This window comes from Triticum dicoccoides, chromosome 7A (assembly GCF_002162155.2).
Source record: "Triticum dicoccoides isolate Atlit2015 ecotype Zavitan chromosome 7A, WEW_v2.0, whole genome shotgun sequence".
Lineage (NCBI taxonomy): Eukaryota > Viridiplantae > Streptophyta > Magnoliopsida > Poales > Poaceae > Triticum > Triticum dicoccoides.
This window is the reverse complement of record NC_041392.1, coordinates 183,894,902-183,914,945: the sequence shown is the minus strand read 5'-3', so window position 1 is coordinate 183,914,945 and position 20,044 is coordinate 183,894,902. Positions and strand designations below refer to the sequence as shown.

The 20,044-nt window shown below is 45.8% G+C and overlaps 1 pseudogene; it reads right to left on the bottom strand.

Moving 5' to 3' along the window:
* Positions 1-1,462: 1,462 nt before the first annotated feature.
* Positions 1,463-1,601, bottom strand: LOC119334867 (annotated as a pseudogene).
* Positions 1,602-20,044: the final 18,443 nt, after the last annotated feature.

The following is a 20,044-nucleotide window of genomic DNA, read 5'->3' as shown; positions in this document are numbered from 1 at the left end:
ACCCAAACACTCGTAACGATGTGTAGTCGGGTTTTGTGTGAAGGAGACGTTCTACTAGAGATTCATTGTTGATGACCCTGCTAGGCAACATGTTTATGAGGTGGACTGCGGTGAGAAAAGCCTCATCCCAGAATTTCAAGGGCATAGATGCAGCAGCAAGCAAGGCCAAACCAACCTCAACTATAAGCCTATGCTTGCGCTCGGCTGAGCCATTTTGCTGGTGAGCATGGGGGCATGACACATGGTGTGATATGCCGATTTTTTGAAAAAGGAGTTGAGATTTCTGTACTCCCCTCCCCAATCATATTGGAGAGCTAAGATTTTGCAATCAAACTTTCTTTCTACTAGTGCTTGAAAGTTGTCAAAAACTTGAAACACATCAGATTTCTTTTTGATGAGATAGATCCGGGTGTACTTGCTGTAGTCATCGATAAAACTTACGTAATAGGTGTGTCTACCAAATGAAGTAGGGGTAGGACCCCAAACATCGGAAAATATGAGCTCAAGAGGTTTAGTAGAAATGCTTATAGACACAGGGTAAGGTAACTGATGACTCTTAGCACACTGACATGAATCACAAATTGTCTCACGATCACGCTCACCAACAAACGGGAGTTTATACTTTTTAAGCAAATGTTCCACTAAGGAAAAAGATGCATGTCCTAATCTATCATGCCACCGTGTTGAAGAGACTTTGGTGACACCATAGGCTTGTTTATTCAATCTCCTAAGCTCCGGAATCAACGGGTAAAGCCCTCGAACGCATCTACCTCGATACAAGGTTTCCTTCGTGACCTAATCCTTGATCAAAAAGAAAAATGGATGAAACTCAAGGAATACATGGTTGTCAATGGCAATGCGATGAACTGAAAGGAGATTTTTCGAAGCACTAGGAACATGCAAAAAAATTCTTAGACGGATATTTCTATGGGGAGTTTTAAGCACTGAATGACCAAGGTGGCTAATGCTCATACCTTCTCCGTTGGCAGTGTGAACTTGATCCTGCCCGTAATACTTCTCATGAATTGTCACCTTTTCTGGCTCGCTGGTGATGTGGTCAGTTGCGCCACTGTCCACATACCAGTTCGTGTCGATGCCGTAGGATCCATCTGCTGCGCCTGCAACCTTCTCATCTTCAGATGACTCACCGTCGTCTTCATAGCGATACCAGCAATCGCGTGCAGTATGGCCTAGCTTGCCGCAGATTTGGCATCGCGGCGCGTCGGGCTGGCATGAGGTCTGCCACCGAGGTGGCCCTTGTTGTTGTTGAAGGACCGCTCGCTGCCGCCGCTGCCACCCCAAGAGGAGTTTCCACCGCTGCTATTTCCTCATGCTGGCAACTTTCCCTTGCCACGCGGTGGTCCGCGGTAGCATGAGGAGCCACCGCGGCCGCCACGAGCAACCACGTTTGCAGAATACTTGAAGCCCACGCCCGAGGTGTTGTTGTAGAGGGCGAGGCGCTGATCGAAGTTGCTCATCTGAGCGTAGAGATCATCGAGGCTGATGGTGTTGGTGCGGGCGTCGTTGGTGGAGACGAGGGGCCGGTACTCCATGTCGAGGCCAGCGGTGATGTAGGAGATGAGCTCATCATCATCGATGGGCTTTCCAGTGGACACAAGCTCATTTGCGAGTGCCCTCATGTGGGCGAAGTAGGCAGCAACAGATTGCGTCCCCTTCAGCACCATGGAGAGAGCAACTCGGATGTTGTTGACGCGGGCTTGATATTGTGACGAGAACATGTGGGCAAGAGCTGCCCAGAGCTCGTGCGGCGTGGCGATGGAGGTAACCTGCATGAGAACCTCTTTGGTGAGGGTATTAAGCAAGTTTCTGAGTACCTCCTGCCCTTCTCTAAACCAGATTGGATGGAGAGGGTTCGGAGTCTGCTCTTCTTTCCCGTCTTTGTCCTTCGTGGTGAGGATCTTGACAGGTTCCGGCATGGTTGAAAGTGCGTTATATCGACTAGAGGGGGGGTGAATAGGCGACTTTTATGAAAGTCTTCAAAACGTGGAAGTTATGAAGAAAAACGATAGAAATAAACCTATTATCCTGCAGCGGAAGGTAGACTACACTAGGCAAGCCATAGTCAAGTATTCAATAGAGTGAAAGCACAATGACTAATAGCAGCAATGTAGTAAGGATTAGGTAGGAAGATATTGTGAAGCCACACAGAACACGCAGTCACTCAGTGAAGACAAAAGATAGTTCTAACATACAATGACTTCACAAGGAGTAACAGTAAGTAAAGGGAAGGGAAGATGAAACCAGTGACTCGCTGAAGACAATGATTTGTTGGACCAGTTCCAGTTGCTGTGACAACTGTACGTCTCGTTAGGGCGGCTAGGTATTTAAACCTTAGGACACATAGTCCCGGACACCCAGTCCTGAACACGCAGCTCAGGACACCCAGTCCTCACCGTATTCCCCTTGAGCTAAGGTCACACAAACCTCGCCCAATCACTCTGGTAAGTCTTCAAGGTAGACTCCCAAAACTTCACAGACTTCGTTCACCGGCAATCCACAATGTCTCTTGGATGCTCAGAATGCGATGCCTAACCGGCTGGAGGATGCACAGTCCTCAAGTGTAATAAGTCTTCAGATCACACAGACAAGAAGACTTAAGTGATGCCTAATTCTCTTTGGCTCTGGGTGGTTAGGGCTTTATCCTCGCAAGGAATTCTCTCTCAAAGGCTTCGAGGTGGGTTGCTCTCAAACAACAAAAGCCGTACTCTGAATCTGAGCAGCCAACCGTTTATGGTTGTAGGGGGTGGGCTATTTATAGCCGCTTGGCAACCCGACCTGATTTGTCCGAAATGACCCTGGGTCACTAAGGAACTGACAGTGTTCCAACGGTCAGATTTCAAACTCACATGGCAACTTTACTTGGGCTTCAAGCAAAGCTGACTTGCCCGACTCTGGACAAGATTCGCTCTCAAAGTCTTCACTCGAAGACATAGGTTTTGTTTAAGCATCACTTCAGTCATTCTGACTGGTTCTCTTGGACCCCACTTAACAGTACGGTGGTTCCTATGACTCAACACAGAAGAAAGAGAACTACGAAAGATCTAAGTCTTCGAGCTCCATAGGCTTCATGTGGTGTCTTCTCTTGTCATAGTCTTCAATGTGAATATCTTCATATACCACCTTTGACTTCAATGTCTTCATACATTTTTAGGGGTCATCTCTGGTAGGAAAACCGAATCAATGAGGGACTTCTACCTGTGTTATCCTGCAATTCTCACAAACACATTAGTCCCTCAACTAGGTTTGTCGTCAATACTCCAAAACCAACCAGGGGTGGCACTAGATGCACTTACAATCTCCCCCTTTTTGGTGATTGATGACAAACTAGTTGAAGTTTTCAATGGGGAATATAATCTGTGAAATTGTAAAGGATAAGGAATTGTCTTCATAAGTTGCAAGGGCTCCCCCTGAAGATGTGCATATAAGTAATTTTCTTTTGGAATGCAAATGCACATGGCAGGTTGTACTTGTGGAGATCCACTTCAACTTATGATGACAATCCACTATGCATGTGAAAGTATATGAAGATAATGACATGCATAATGGAAAATGGACGTCTGCAGAATGATCTAAGTGCGGAATTTATCATCGCAACACAAGGTGGCAGATAAGTAGCAGACGACCATCGAGTTTAAGTGTTACAACTCAAAGAACCAAATGTAGCAAAACGAGAGTTGTAAGCACGAAGCAAAATATAAAGCACCCGCCCATATGGACCCGCTTGAAGACTATCAACCTCATATGCTTCTCCCCCTTTTGTCAGTAAGGACCAAAAAGGTTTGAAGACATAGAACATCTACTCGTTCCCATGAGGAGTAGGTGAAGCAGCAGGGTCGTTGGTGGTGTTTGGCGGTGCTGAAGAGCTTGGAGCAGAGTCGAAGCGTGCTGAAGGAGGTGGCGGTGAAGTAGCATCGTCTTCATCCTCGATCACTCTGGCATTCACAGTTGTAGCAGAGGAAGAGAACTCAGAGTCTTCAAGGGATGGAGTTCGTCGCAGCACTGCCCTTCGAGGAGGTGTGGAGTCAAACTTGAATCGCTCAGTGAAGCCATCCTCTTGAAGATCATCTTTACAACACATCAGCGTTAGCCCTTTCCATGTGCGGCGAGAGGTTTCATGGGCAACAAAAGCATTCTTGGTGGCAAGATTGCGAATGCGATTAACATCCACCAAGAGGCTTTGCATCTGACGCTTCAGCTAGTCATGATGCCTATCCTGTTTCTGATGAAGAGCCACAAGAAGCACTCGGTCGTTGAGAACACGAGTGCGCTTTTTGGGTCATGGAGCAGTTGTACTATCAGCGGCTTCAGTGAGAGCAGGATGCGATGCACGTGTAGTGCCAGCCAAAGGATACACACGAGTTACGGCTTCCACATCTTCAACGTTCTGAGTGAAACTTTGATGCTCTGCATTCTGAAGACTGAGAGGTTCCTTGGCAGGCTCAGGATAGATGGCTTCAATCGACATATCCACATCAGGCAGAAAAATCCGATGATTGCGAGCAGATGGCTGATATGAGATAGTGGAGTGAAGTTTGATCAACCGCATGACCCATGGGGCGTAGAACTTCAAGCCAAACATATCAGAGCCTAATGCAGCAAGTTGCATTGAAGCATTTTCCATGAAGAATATAGAAGACCAAAGTCTTCATTGCACCTTCAAGCTTGGCATGTGGAGAGTGCCCTTTGATGGGCCAGAGAGTTTGCCTTATGATGTGATAAATAGTCCTTGGCAGATACTCTAGGTCTTCAACAAAGAACTCCGTGGGATAAGCAGCATCTTGGGGCAATGGCTTCATCATACTGAGCATCTGACTCATATTAGGTTCAGTCTTCTGAAAGATGCTCTCAATAGCTTCACTATGAAGCTGACAGCCATGCTCATAGAGATCGCCAGGAGTGGGCAAACCAGTGAGCTCAATGATGTCAAAGGCTTTGGCTTCGTGATGAACGTTTCCTGTCATCCACTCCAGGACCCAAGTCTTCGGATCTCTGCTATACCCGCGGATGTGAAGTGTGGCATAGAATTGGAGCAGCAACTCTTCATTCCAATGCTCTTGGTCAGTGACGAACGGCAGCAGTCCAACCTCTTTGAAGCAATCCAGAGCTTCTTCCAGACAGGGCAGACCAGCTATTGCTTCAATGTCAAGGCGCTTGTGTGGGAAGATGCGACCTTGGTTGTAAAGAACGCATGAGTAATAGCTTCACTGCGGATAACTCCAGAACCGATCAGATGATATTCTTTCCCTAGAGTAGTGGTTCCTGGAGCTGTTGAAGAATGTGTTGTCTGCTCTAAAGCCATTGATATTGAAGGAGCCAGGTGCCGATGCAGGACCTTGGAACCTTGGCAATCTTGGGATTGGCTTCTGTATCTGAGGCCTGTGCTCAACATGATAGTCGAACTGGGGACCGGCAGCAGACTCAGGAACAGAAGTGGCGGGATCAGTGGCTTCGCTGACTTCTGGTGCTTTTGTTGGTGAGGGCTCCACATTAGCTTCAGCCATGACAGCGTCAGTGGCTTCAGTGGTGTTGGTGGTGGCAGCCTCAAGATGTTCAACCTCCACTTGATGAGCAGGAGGATCGGTCACGATCACGTTCTCCTCGAGAACTGCTTCTTGGTGGGACAGGGGAGTGGCAACTTGTGGGACTTCTTCTTCCGCGGCTGATGCAGCCGGATTGTCTTCAGTAGAGACTTGAGGCCTTGGACCTTTGCGAAGCCTGCGCAATGCGGGTGACGCCTGTGGAATTGCTGTTGGCTGGGCCTCAAGGTCTTCATTCTCTTGTGGGCGATCCGCCCTTGAAGCATCCTATGCAATTGGCGTCAGTGGACGACCAATGCTGATGAGTTTGCTGTGCGTTAGCACAGGCGATGATACCTGTTGGTGTTCTAGCTAAGGAAGGGCTGCATCATCTTCAACATGGTCATGATGACCAATGTCTTCAGCAGCGATGGGATCAGCTGCTGGAAAGTCTTCAGCTTCATGAGCCTCTGGGAAAGCAGGCTCATGGACAGTCAGTTGACGTTCTTGTGGATCGGCGTCGGGGTGAACCATGGAAATGGGTTCAACAATCAAGGGCTCTGTGGGAGCAGCCCGTTCCTTCTTGGTCATTCTTTTCTTCTTGGCGGGGGCAGTAGCAGAGGCTTCAGGATGTTTTCTCTTCCTTGCTTCAGCCTCAGTAGTCCTCGTCTTCTTGAGCTCTGAAGCGGTTGACCGGCTTTTTGGCTTCGAGCCAGTCATTCTAGTTGGGAAGACAATGGGATCTGCTTCCTGCCTTGGTGCGTCAGGTTCAGCCGTAGCGGGCTTCTTCATCTTCTTTGCTGCCATCCTGGGGTCGATGCCAGGACGCCCAAGGGCCTTGCGCTTCTCAGCCTCATTGTAGGCCTGCACACATTTGTCAACCAGAACCTTCATGCGCTCACGAGAACCTTGAGCTTCTGCACGTTTCTTGAGAAAGGCTTCCTTGAGCTCGTGCAGCATAATCTTGAAGTTCTTCACCTCTTGCACGCTGAGCTTGGCCATATGCTTCTTGAACTGAGCCTTTTCATAGTCAATCTTTTGCTTCAGTTCAACAATGCGCTGGGCGATAGCTAACTCTGAAGCAATGGCGCCATGGAAGGCGACACTGAGGCCAATGGGTAGTTGCAGATCTTTGAAGCTGATGTTTGGCATGTCAAACCATTCATCAATGAAGTTGTGGATGATTGTTACATCAGAGAGAGGCAGATCATTGAAGATTTCTGCTTCTTCTTTGCTCTTGATGAGTTGCTCAAGAGCGTCATCTGCAAGATCTTCATCACTTGACAGATCAATGGCATCATTGCGCAGAATGGCAGCAGCTGTTAGCTCTTGGCCGGTGTGTGGTAGAGGCATCTTGACCTTCTGGGGCTTGGAGATGCGTGACAAATCTTCAGACTGCACACTGTCTTCAGGAGGTGCAGTTGCCAGTGGCTTCGCTCGTGAGAGTTTTGGAGCAGAGGCAAGCTTTGAAGCTTTTGGCTGCTTCTTTGGCTTCGGTGCTGCAGGCGCTTCATCTGATTCAGCGACATCTGCAGGCTCATTCACTGCAGTCCCTTGAACCAAGATATGGGTGATGAGGCCTTCAAGGTTGTAGAAAGGACCGACGACATTGGGTTCTGCATCTCGTGTGCCATCAGCCCTTGGAGCTGAGGGACCAGGGTTGAAGTCTAGTCCCAATGTCTTCTTGTTTTGCTTCGCTGAGTTCTGGGCAAACTGGAAGTTGCGCTTGAACAGAATGTTGTCACGACACCATAGTAGTGATGATGGGTGTGCATCAACAGGCTGTGGCCCACGGACCATGCAGGGATATAAGCCTTGTTTAATGGCTTCATCTCTGGACCTGGGTTGAAGATTCTTGTATAGGATGTCTCCCCAAGGTCTCTTTATGGCATTTTTCTTAGCATATTCCTGGGTTACAAATCGGTATTTGAACCATTGTTCTGCCCAATATCTTCGAATCCATTGGATTCGGGTCTTGCGCTGATTGTAATCCTCTTCAGGATCTGTCTTGTACAGTTCTGAGAGGTCATCTGGCAGATCTCTAGATGTTTCTCCACGATGCTTTCTGCCACCCTTCCTTGCTGATTTCTCTGAAGCCATGAACTTTAAACTGAAAGGCTTCAACACGTTCAAAGGCTTCAAAGATTTTCGCTTGCTGGACAAATAGGAACTTGCTTCGGGAGAATTTATATGATGTTGTAAGAATTCTGCAAATGAATGCAGACTATGAGAACCAAGGGATTCTCCCACGGACATGTACCTGTGACAGCATTAAGGTGCGAGGGAAGGGGAAGAGGTCATATGCATTCTCAGAAGATTTTGAATATAAATCAATTTAGAAGACATTGACCTCATCGTGCGAAGACATTCACTCATAGATAAGGAGTTGGTTCCAGATTTGTACGAATCCAGAGATTAGTACAAGTGAGGAATCTAACTACTTTGTGAAGCATAAGTGAATATACTAGGCATGTTATGAGATGCAGTATGAGAGAGATCTAACTTGTGTGAATAGAAGCTGCTTGTGGTAGAAAGTGACAAAGCCATAGGATCAACAGTGCCGTAAAAAGGAAGTTTTATTTACCACACTAAGAACTGCTAGACGGAGTGGAAGATGAGGCCGAGCAGTTCGATCTTCCGTGCCCTAACTTGGCGACGGAGGACACCTACGGCGACGGCGGAGAGGACGATGTCCGCTGTCGGTGTGAAGATGGCGTCAGAGAGGTTGCGGCAGCGAAGCGCTTCGTCGCCGGCATCGTCGAGGGCTAGCGGTGGCGCTAGGGTTCGTGCAAGAGTGGAAGAAGAGATAATGACCGCCGTGAAGTGTGTATTTATAGGTACTGGGGCGGCACTGCGTTATTACACAGGTGCCCCTGGCGATTCGCATCTGAGGAACACGTGGCCATTATGCAGAATTTTGGGGTTTGTTCCACGTCCCACGCACGCCTGGATTGTCAAGTGGTCGTTCGTACTTCTCCGGGTTTCATGTGGAGGAATGAGCATTGAAAGTGGACTTAAGGTTTGTCTTTGTATCTTCTGCTGACAAGGACGCAGAGAAGACATTCGACAGTTTCAATAGAATGCATATGATTTGGATAGATAGAGTTTGAGATAGATAGCATAGAGAGGTTAGGGTCCGATCACATTCACTTAGTTCAAAAGATTCAACGAGAAGACATAGCTATAAGTGAATGCTGTAGAGGACAGAACACTAGTATATATATATAATCAACACAGTGAAGATAATCATGAAGACATGTTGAGATTGAAGCCAAACCAAATGTGAAGACATAGCAAGGTAACGCCATGAGTGAAACACTTCAAAATAGAACATTTGGTGGTGGCGTTACCCACCGTATAGGAAGTATTAGACCTAGACACGACGCACAATTATCGTGGCGCTCTGAAGTCAAATTCCACATTAATGTATTCACACTTAGAATGTATGTCTTCATTGACTGAAGATATACTTTACTTTGTGTGTTGCACATCTAAGTCATCAATATGCATAAGGGTTAGGATGTGTGCCTGATCACAGGACATTTGAGGATTCCAGGATATTTAGCTCACACCGTAACTTGCAAAATCTCTTCTCATCCAAGGGCTTGGTGAAGATATCTGCCAATTACTCTTCAGTGTTGACGTGTATGATATCAATATCTTCCTTCACAACATGATCTCTGAGAAAGTGATGACGAATTTCAATGTGCTTTGTCTTCGAGTGCTGAACTGGGTTGTTGGCAATCTTGATGGCGCTTTCGTTGTCGCAGTAGAGTGGCACTTGCTTCAGATGAATGCCATAGTCTTTGAGCGTTTGCTTCATCCATAGAAGCTGAGCACAGCAAGATCCAACAGTAATGTATTCAGATTCAACAGTGGAGAGAGATACACAGTTCTACTTCTTTGAAGACCAACATACAAGTGATCGTCCCAGAAAGTGACATGTGCCTGATGTAGACTTGCGATCAACTTTGTCACCAACATAATCAGCATCCGAGAATCCAACCAGATCAAACTCCGAGCCCTTTGGATACCATAATCCTAGAGTTGGGGTGTGAGCCAAATATCGAAGAATTCGCTTCACAGCTAAGTGATGCGACTCCTTTGGTGCCGCTTGAAATCGAGCACACATGCAAACACTAAGCATAATATCTGGCCTAGATGCACATAGATAAAGTAAAGAACCAATCATGGAGCGGTATACCTTTTGATCAAACTCTTTACCATTGTCGTCAGGACCCAGATGATGCTTGGCTGGCATCGGCGTCGTGAAGCCTTTGCAGTCTTGCATACCGAACTTCTTCAGGCAATCTTTGAGATACTTCTCTTGAGATATGAAGATGCCATTGCGTTGCTGTCGTATTTGAAGACCGAGAAAGAAATTCAGCTCTCCCATCATAGACATTTGATATTGCTCTTGCATCATATATCCAAACTCTTCACTATACTTATAATTGGTGCAGCCGAAGATAATGTCATCCACATATATTTCGCACACAAACAGTTCACCATCATATGTCTTCGTGAAGATAGTGGGGTCGAAAGAACCAGGTATGAAGCCTTTGCTCTAAAGGAAGTATTTGAGTGTGTCATACCAGGCCCGAGGGGCTTGTTTGAGGCCATACAGTGCCTTGTTGAGCTTGTATACCATGTCAGGATGTTTTGGATCTTCAAAGCCAGGAGGTTGTGCAACATACACTTCTTCTTCAATCTTGCCATTGAGGAAGGCGCTCTTCACATCCATTTGATAAAGAAGTATGTTGTGATGATTTGCATAGGCCAGCAGTATGCGTATGGCTTCAAGTCTAGCCACAGGAGCAAATGTTTCATCGAAGTCAATGCCTTCCACTTGAGTATATCCTTGAGCAACGAGACGAGCTTTGTTTCTGACAACTTGACCATGCTCATCTTGCTTGTTGCGGTATATCCATTTGGTGCCTATTATGTTGTGCTTCCGAGGATCGGGACGCTTGACCAGTTCCCATACATTATTCAGCTCAAACTATTGAAGCTCGTCTTGCATAGCTTGAATCCATTCAGATTCCATGTAGGCTTCTTCAACTTTCTTGGGTTCTGTTATTGAGACGACTGCGAAGTGCCCACAGAAATTTGCTAGCTGAGTTGCCCTTGAACGAGTGAGTGGACCGGGTGCATTGATGCTATCAATTATTCTTTCAATCTGCACTTCATTGGCAACGCGAGGATGTACAGGGCGAAGATTTTGCTCTTGCTGATCATTGTCGTTGTTAGAAGGAATGTCTTCAGGCTGAGCATTGTCTTTATGTTGATCAGGTGCTGAGATGATAAGTTCTTCTTCAGGATGAGCTTCAGAAGGTACAATTTCTCCAGTTCCCATTAGCTTGATTGATTCACTGGATGGAACTTCATCTAGCACATTTGGCAGTTGCTCTCTTTGTGAACCATTGGTCTCATCGAACCGCACATCCACTATTTCAACCACTTTGTAATGAAAGAGATTGAAGACTCTGTAGGAGTGCGAATCCTTTCCATATCCAAGCATAAAACCCTCATGTGCTTTTGGTGCAAACTTTGAGGTGTGATGTGGGTCCTTGATCCAGCACCTGGCGCCAAATACTCTGAAGTAACTGACATTTGGCTTCTTGCCAGTAAGGAGCTCATAAGATGTCTTGTTCAGAAGCTTGTGAAGATAAACACGATTGATTGTATGGCATGCAGTATCAATGGCTTCAGGCCAGAATTTTCTTGGAGTCTTGTATTCATCTAGCATCGTTCTGGCCATCTCAATGAGTGTTCTGTTCTTGCGTTCGACGACCCCATTCTGCTGTGGTGTGTACGGGGCTGAGAATTCATGTGTGATGCCCAAGGTATCAAGATATGTATCAAGGCCAGTGTTCTTGAATTCAGTGCCATTGTCACTTCTGATATGCTTTATGTCGGCACCATAGTTGTTCATTGCTCGATTGGCGAAGCGTCTGAAGACATCCTGCACTTTAGTCTTGTAAAGGATTATGTGCACCCAAGTATATCTAGAATAATCATCAACAATGACGAAGCCATAGAGACAAGCAGTAGTAGTAAGAGTTGAGTAATGAGTGGGACCGAAAAGATCCATGTGAAGCAGTTCGAAGGGTCGAGTAGCGGTCATGATTGTCTTCGAGGGATGTTTGGCCCTCGTCATCTTTCCTGCCTCACAGGCACCGCATAAGTGATCTTTCTTGAACTTGACGCCCTCGATGCCTATGACATGCTTCTTCTTTGCCAGGGTGTGGACGTTCCTCATGCCAGCATGCCCAAGCCTCCGATGCCAGAGCCAGCATTCTGAAGCTTTTGCTAGAAGACATACGGCAAGCTGTGGTCCTGCTGAGAAATCTACCACGTACAAATCATCTTTTCGATACCCTTCAAATACTAGAGACTTGTCAGATTCCATTAGAACAAGGCAACGATATTTTCCAAATATTACGATCATGTTTAAATCGCAAAGCATTGAGACAGACATTAAGTTGAAGCCAAGGGATTCAACAAGCATGACTTTATCCATGTGTTGATCCCTTGAGATTGCAACTCTACCTAGACCCAATACCTTACTTTTACCAGTGTCAGCAAATGTGATGTGGCTCTTGTCGGATGGACGTAAGGTTGAGTCCATAAGAAGGCTTCTTTTGCCAGTCATGTGATTTGTACACCCACTATCAATAATCCATTCTGAAGACGTTGGTGTCGTACCCTACAGTGCAGTTATGGGGATAGGCTTCACGAAGAGCATTGTGAAGCAAAAACATTTGGCGAACCAGTGGGTTATGAAAGCTTAGATCCAGATTAGGACTAATAGGGAGAGTAGCAAGCGATTCAGGAACGAAGTACATAGTAAGACCATTCGGGCATTTGATCTTGCGCCCTACAAGATGTTTAAGGTCCCCAGCAATAGCGTCAGACAATTTTGGTTTTCTGCTGGAGACCTTTCCCTTGGCACCGCGTGCCATGAAGCAGTAGGTAGAAGCGGAGTAGTCCTTGTCATTTGCCTCGGTGTCGGTGATGAAGTCATTGTCTTCAGTGTTGAAGATGGACTTGGCAACATATGCTGTAGCCAGACTTGCGACGCCTGAATCGGACTCCTCCTCAGACTCCACCTCCGCCTCCTCAGAAGCGGACTCCTCCTCTGAATCCATTTCCTTGCCAACAAACGCATGTGCCTTGCCAGATGAGCTCTTCTTGTGTGATGAAGACTTTGAGGAAGACTTGGAAGAAGACTTTGAGTATTTCTTCTTCTTCTTGTCGTCAGAGTCATATTCCTTGCTCTTCTTCTTCTTTTTGTTCTCATTGTCCCACTGTGGACACTCAGAGATGAAGTGGCCAGGTTTCTTGCACTTGTGACATGTTTTCTTCTTGTAGTCGTGAGCAGAAGCTTCATCATTCCTTGAGCTTGATCGGGAAGACTTTCTGAAACCTTTCTTCTTGGCGAATTTTTGGAACTTCTTCACAAGCATAGCAAGTTCCCTTCCAATGTCTTCAGGATCATCCGAACTGTTGTCAGATTCTTCTTCAGATGAGGAGATAGCTTTGCCTTCAAGGCACGAGTTCGCCCATAGTTTGGACCATAGATATCTCTTTTCTCAGAAAGCTGAAACTCATGTGTGTTGAGCCTCTCAAGTATGTCAGACGGATTGAGTGTCTTGAAATCAGGACGTTCTTGAATCATCAGGGCTAGGGTGTCAAACGAACTATCAAGTGATCTCAGTAGTGTCTTGACGACTTCATGTTTGGTGATCTCAGTAGCGCCGAGGGCTTGAAGCTCATTTGTGATGTCAGTGAGTCGGTCAAATGTGAGCTGGACATTCTCATTGTCATTTCGCTTGAAGCGGTTGAAGAGGTTGCGAAGGACACTGATTCTTTGATCTCTCTGGGTTGAGGCGCCTTCATTGACCTTGAAGAGCCAGTCCCAGACCAGCTTAGATGTTTCCAAAGCACTCACACGGCCATACCGTCCTTTGGTCAGATGACCACAGATGATATTCTTGGCAGTGGAGTCCAGTTGAATGAACTTCTTGACATCAGCAGTAGTGACACCTTCTCCAGCCTTGGGAACGCCGTTCTTGACGACATACCATAGGTCGACGTCAATGGCTTCAAGATGCATGCGCATCTTATTCTTCCAGTAGGGATATTCAGTTCCATCGAAGACGGGGCACACAGCGGAGACTTTAATTATCCCTGCAGTCGACATAGCTAAAACTCCAGGTGGTTAAACCGAATCACACAGAACAAGGGAGCACCTTGCTCTGATACCAATTGAAAGTGCGTTATATCGACTAGAGGGGGGGGTGAATAGGCGATTTTTATGAAAGTCTTCAAAACGTGGAAGTTATGAAGACAAACGATAGAAATAAACCTATTACCCTGCAGCGGAAGGTAGACTACACTAGGCAAGCCATAGTCAAGTATTCAATAGAGTGAAAGCACAACGACTAATAGCAGCAATGTAGTAAGGATCAGGTAGGAAGATATTGTGAAGCCACACAGAACACGCAGTCACTCAGTGAAGACAAAAGATAGTTCTAACATACAATGACTTCACAAGGAGTAACAGTAAGTGAAGGGAAGGGAAGATGAAACTAGTGACTCACTGAAGACAATGATTTGTTGGACCAGTTCCAGTTGTTGTGACAACTGTATGTCTGGTTAGGGCAGCTAGGTATTTAAACCTTAGGACACACAGTCCCGAACACCCAGTCCTGAACACGCAGCTCAGGACACCCAGTCCTCACCGTATTCCCCTTGAGCTAAGGTCACACAGACCTCGCCCAATCACCCTGGTAAGTCTTCAAGGTAGACTCCCAAACCTTCACAGACTTCGTTCACCGGCAATCCACAATGTCTCTTGGATGCTCAGAACGCGACGCCTAACCGGCTGGAGGATGCACAGTCCTCAAGTGTAATAAGTCTTCAGATCACACAGACAAGAAGACTTAAGTGATGCCTAATTCTCTTTGGCTCTGGGTGGTTAGGGCTTTATCCTCGCAAGGAATTCTCTCTCAAAGGCTTCGAGGTGGGTTGCTCTCAAACGACAAAAGCCGTACTCTGAATCTGAGCAGCCAACCGTTTATGGTTGTAGGGGGTGGGCTATTTATAGCCACTTGGCAACCCGACCTGATTTGTCCGAAATGACCCTGGGTCACTAAGGAACTGACATGTGTTCCAACGGTCAGATTTCAAACTCACACGGCAACTTTACTTGGGCTTCAAGCAAAGCTGACTTGCCCGACTCTGGACAAGATTCGCTCTCAAAGTCTTCACTCGAAGACATAGGTTTTGTTTAAGCATCACTTCAGTCATTCTGACTGGTTCTCTTGGACCCCACTTAACAGTACGGTGGTTCCTATGACTCAACACAGAAGAAAGAGAACTACGAAAGATCTAAGTCTTCGAGCTCCATAGGCTTCATGTGGTGTCTTCTCTTGTCATAGTCTTCAATGTGAATATCTTCATATACCACCTTTGACTTCAATGTCTTCATACATTTTTAGGGGTCATCTCTGGTAGGAAAACCGAATCAATAAGGGACTTCTACCTGTGTTATCCTGCAATTCTCACAAACACATTAGTCCCTCAACTAGGTTTGTCGTCAATACTCCAAAACCAACTAGGGGTGGCACTAGATGCACTTACAATGGTGCCGTCGGCATAGCTGAAAAGGCCAGCCCCCCCTCAGCTGCGGTGCCACCTGCGCATGCTACAAGACGTAGTTGGTGCGGGTGAGCTTTTCTGCAACCTGCCCAAGGGAAGCCTGCACGATGCTGGAGGAGGAGGACGACATGGCTGGCGATGGGTGTTTTGCTAGATGCGATGGATAGAGGTGGCTCGGTATACCATGTGAAGAAGCAGAGAACGTCGTACCTCTCTTGAGGCGATGGTTTCGTGTTAATATAGGTAGGGGCATATCCCTGACAAGCATACAAGTTTGTTGAGATTACATCTTGGGGTTCAAGGAAAGTAGAGATAAGATAAAGATGAAAAGATTACAATCATATACTCTAACAAACCTAGACCGATGAAGGAAATATGCCCTAGAGGCAATAATAAAGTTATTATTTATTTCCTTATATCATGATAAATGTTTATTATTCATGCTAGAATTGTATTAACCGGAAACTTAGTACATGTGTGAATACATAGACAAACAGAGTGTCACTAGCATGCCTCTACTTGACTAGCTCGTTGAATCAAAGATGGTTAAGTTTCCTAGCCATAGACTTGAGTTGTCATTTGATTACCGGATCACATCATCAGAGAATGATGTGATTGATTTGATCCATTTCGTCAGCTTAGCACTTGATCGTTTTAGTTTACTGCTATTGCTTTCTTCATGACTTATACATGTTCCTATGACTATGCAATTATGTAACTCCCGATTACCGGAGGAACACTTTGTGTGCTACCAAACATCACAACGTAACTGGGTGATTATAAAGGTGCTCTACAGGTGTCTTCGATGGTACTTGTTGAGTTGACATGGATCAAAATTAGGATTTGTCACTCTGATTGTCGGAGAGGTATCTCTGGGCCCACTCGGTAATGCACATCACTATAAGCCTTGCAAACATTGTAACTAATAAGTTAGTTGCAGGATGATGCATTACAGAACGAGTAAAGAGACTTGCCGGTAACAAGATTGAACTAGGTATTAAGATACCAATGATCGATCTCGGGCAATTAACATACCGATGACAAAGGGAACAACGTATGCTGTTATGCGGTTTGACCGATAAAGATCTTCATAGAATATGTGGGAGCTAATATGAACATCTAGGTTCCTCTATTGGTTATTGACCGGAGAGGTGTCTCGGTCATGTCTACATAGTTCTTGAACCCGTAGGGTCCGCACGCTTAAAGTTCGGTGACGATCCGTATTATGAATTTTTGTGTTTTGATGTACCAAGGTAGTTCGGAGTCTCGGATATGATCACGGACATGACAAGGAGTCTCTAAATGTTTGATACGTAAATATCGATATATTGGACGACTATATTCAGACACCGAAAGTGTTCCGGGTAATGTCGGAGAAAACCGGAGTGCCGGAGGGTTACCGGAACCCCCCGGGAGTAATAATGGACCTTATGGGCCTTAGTGGAGAGAGAGAGGGCTGGCCTAGAGTAGGCCGGGCGCCCCTCCCCCTCTGGTCCGAATTGGACTAGGAGAGGGGGGCGGTGCCCCCCTTTCCTTCTCCCTCCCCCTTCCTTTCCCCCTCCTAGTAGGAGTAGGAAAGAGGGGAGTCCTACTCCTACTAAGAGGAGGACTCCTCCTCCTGGCGCGCCATAGAGGGTCGACCGGCCTCCCCCTTGGTCCTTTATATACAGGGGCATGGGGGCACCTCTAGACACACAAGTTGATTGTTCCAAGCCATGTGCGGTGCCCCCCTCCACCATAATCCACCTCGATCATATCGTAGCGGTGCTTAGGTGAAGCCCTGCGTCGGTAGCAACATCATCACCGTCAACATGCCGTCGTGCTGACGGAACTCTCCTGTGAAGCTCTGCTGGATCGGAGTTCGTGGGACGTCATCGGGCTGAACGTGTGCAGAACTCGGAGGTGCCATGCGTTCGGTACTTGGATCGGTCGGATCGTGAAGACGTACGACTACATCAACCGCGTTGTGCTAACGGTTCCGCTTACGGTTTACAAGGGTATGTAGACAATACTCTCCCCTCTCGTTGCTATGCATCACCATGGTCTTGCGTGTGCGTAGGAATTTTTTTGAAATTACTGCGTTCCCCAGCTGTGGCATCCGAGCCTGGTTTATGCGTAGATGTTATATTCATGAGTAGAACACAAGTGAGTTGTGGGCGATACAAGTCATACTGCTTACCAGCGACGATATTGTTGGATGAAGCGGCCCGGACCGACATTACGCGCACGCTTACGTGAGACTTATTCTACCGACATGCTTTGCACACAGGTGGCTGGCGGGTGTCACTTTCTCCAACTTCAGTTGAACCGAATGTGGCTACGCCCGGTCCTTGAGAAGGTTAAAACAACACTAACTTGACAAACTATTGTTGTGGTTTTGATGCGTAGGTAAGAGCGGTTATTGCTCAGCCCATAGCAGCCACGTAAAACTTGCAACAACAAAGTAGAGGACGTCTAACTTGTTTTTGCAGGGCATCTTGTGATGTGATACGGTCAAGACATGATGCTATATTTTGTTGTATGAGATGATCATGTTTTGTAACCGAGTTATCGGCAACTGGCAGGAGCCATATGGTTGTCGCTTTATTGTATGCAATGCAATCGCCCTGTAATTGCTTTACTTTATCACTAAGCGGTAGCGATAGTCGTAGAAGCAATAGTTGGCAGATGACAACAATGCTATGATGGAGATCAAGGTGTCGCGCCGGTGACGATGGTGATCATGACGGTGCTTCGGAGATGGAGATCACAAGCACAAGATGATGATGGCCATATCATATCACTTATATTGATTGCATGTGATGTTTATCTTTTATGTATCTTATTTTGCTTAGATCGACGATAGCATTATAAGATGATCTCCCACTAAATTTCAAGGTACAAGTGTTCTCCCTGAGTATGCACCGTTGCGAAAGTTCGTCGTGCCGAGACACCACGTGATGATCGGGTGTGATAAGCTCTACGTTCACATACAACGGGTGCAAGCCAGTTTTGCACATGCAGAATACTCGGGTTAAACTTGACGAGCCTAGCATATGCAGATATGGCCTCGAAACACTGGAGACCGAAAGATCGAGCGTGAATCATATAGTAGATATGATCAACATAATGATGTTCACCATTGAAAAATACTCCATCTCACGTGATGATCGGACATGGTTTAGTTGATTCGGATCACGTGATCATTTAGATGACTAGAGGGATGTCTATCTAAGTGGGAGTTCTTAAGTAATATGATTAATTGAACTTAAATTTCTCATGAACTTAGTCCTGATAGTATTTGCATATCTATGTTGTAGATCAATAGCTCGCACATAGCTTCCCCGTTTACTTTGATATGTTCCTAGAGAAAAACTAAGTTGAAAGATGTTAGTAGCAATGATGCGGATTGGATCTGTGATCTGAGGATTATCCTCATTGCTGCACAGAAGAATTATGTCCTTGATGCACCACTAGGTGACGGACCTATTGCAGGAGCATATGCAGACGTTATGAACGTTTGGCAAAGCTCGGTATGATGACTACTTGATAGTTTAGTGCACCATGCTTTACGGCCTAGAACCAGGACTTCAAAAATGTTTGGAACGCCACAGAGCATATAAGATGTTCCAAGAGTTGAAATTAGTATTTCAGACTCATGCCCATGTCGAAAGGTATGAGACCTTTGACAAGTACTTTGCCAACAAAATGGAGGAGAATAGCTCAGCTAGTGAGCATGTGCTCAGAATGTCTGAGTGCTACAATCACTTGAATCAAGTGGGAGTTAATCTTCCAGATAAGATAGTGATTGACAGAATTCTCTAGTCACTATCACCAAGTTACTACAACTTCATGATGAACTATAATATGCAAGGGACAACGGAAACAATTCCCAAGCTCTTCATGATACGAAAATCTATGAAGGTAGAAATCAAGAAAAGCATCAAGTGTTGATGGTTGACGAGACCACTAGTTTCCAGAAAAGGGCAAAGGGAAGAAGGGGAAATTAAAGAAGAACGACAAGCAAGTTGCTGCTCAAGTGAAGAAGCCCAAGTCTAGACCTAAGCCTGATACTAAGTGCTTCTACTGCAAAGGGACTGGTCACTGGAAGCAGAACTGCCCCAAGTATTTGGCGGATAAGAAGGATGGCAAAGTGAACAAAGGTATATTTGATATACATGTTATTGATGTGTACTTTACTAGTGTTTATAGCAACCCCTCGGTATTTGATACTAGTTCAGTTGCTGAGATTAGTAACTCGAAACGAGAGTTGCAGAATGAACAGGGACTAGTTAAGGGTGAAGTGGCGATGTGTGTTGGAAGTGGTTCCAAGATTGATATAATCATCATCGCACACTCCCTATACTTTCGGGATTAGTGTTGAACCTAAATAAATGTTATTTGGTGTTTGCGTTAAGCATGAATATGATTTGATCATGTTTATTGCAATACGGTTATTCATTTAAAGTCAGAGAATAATTATTGTTCTGTTTACATGAATAAAACCTTCAATGCCCAGACACCCAAAGTGAATGATTTATTGAATCTCGATCATAGTGATACACATATTCATAATATTAAAGCCAAAAGACGCAAAGTTAATAATGATAGTGCAACTTATTTGTGGCACTGCCGTTTAGGTCATATTGGTGTAAAGTGCATGAAGAAAATCCATGTTGATGGGCTTTTGGAATCACTTGATTATGAATCAGTTGATGCTTGCGAACCATGCCTCATGGGCAAGATGACTAAGACTCCGTTATCCGGAACAATGGAGCGAGCAACAGACTTGTTGGAAATAATACATATTGATGTATGCAGTCCGATGAGTGTTGAGGCTCGCGGCAGGTATAGTTATTTTC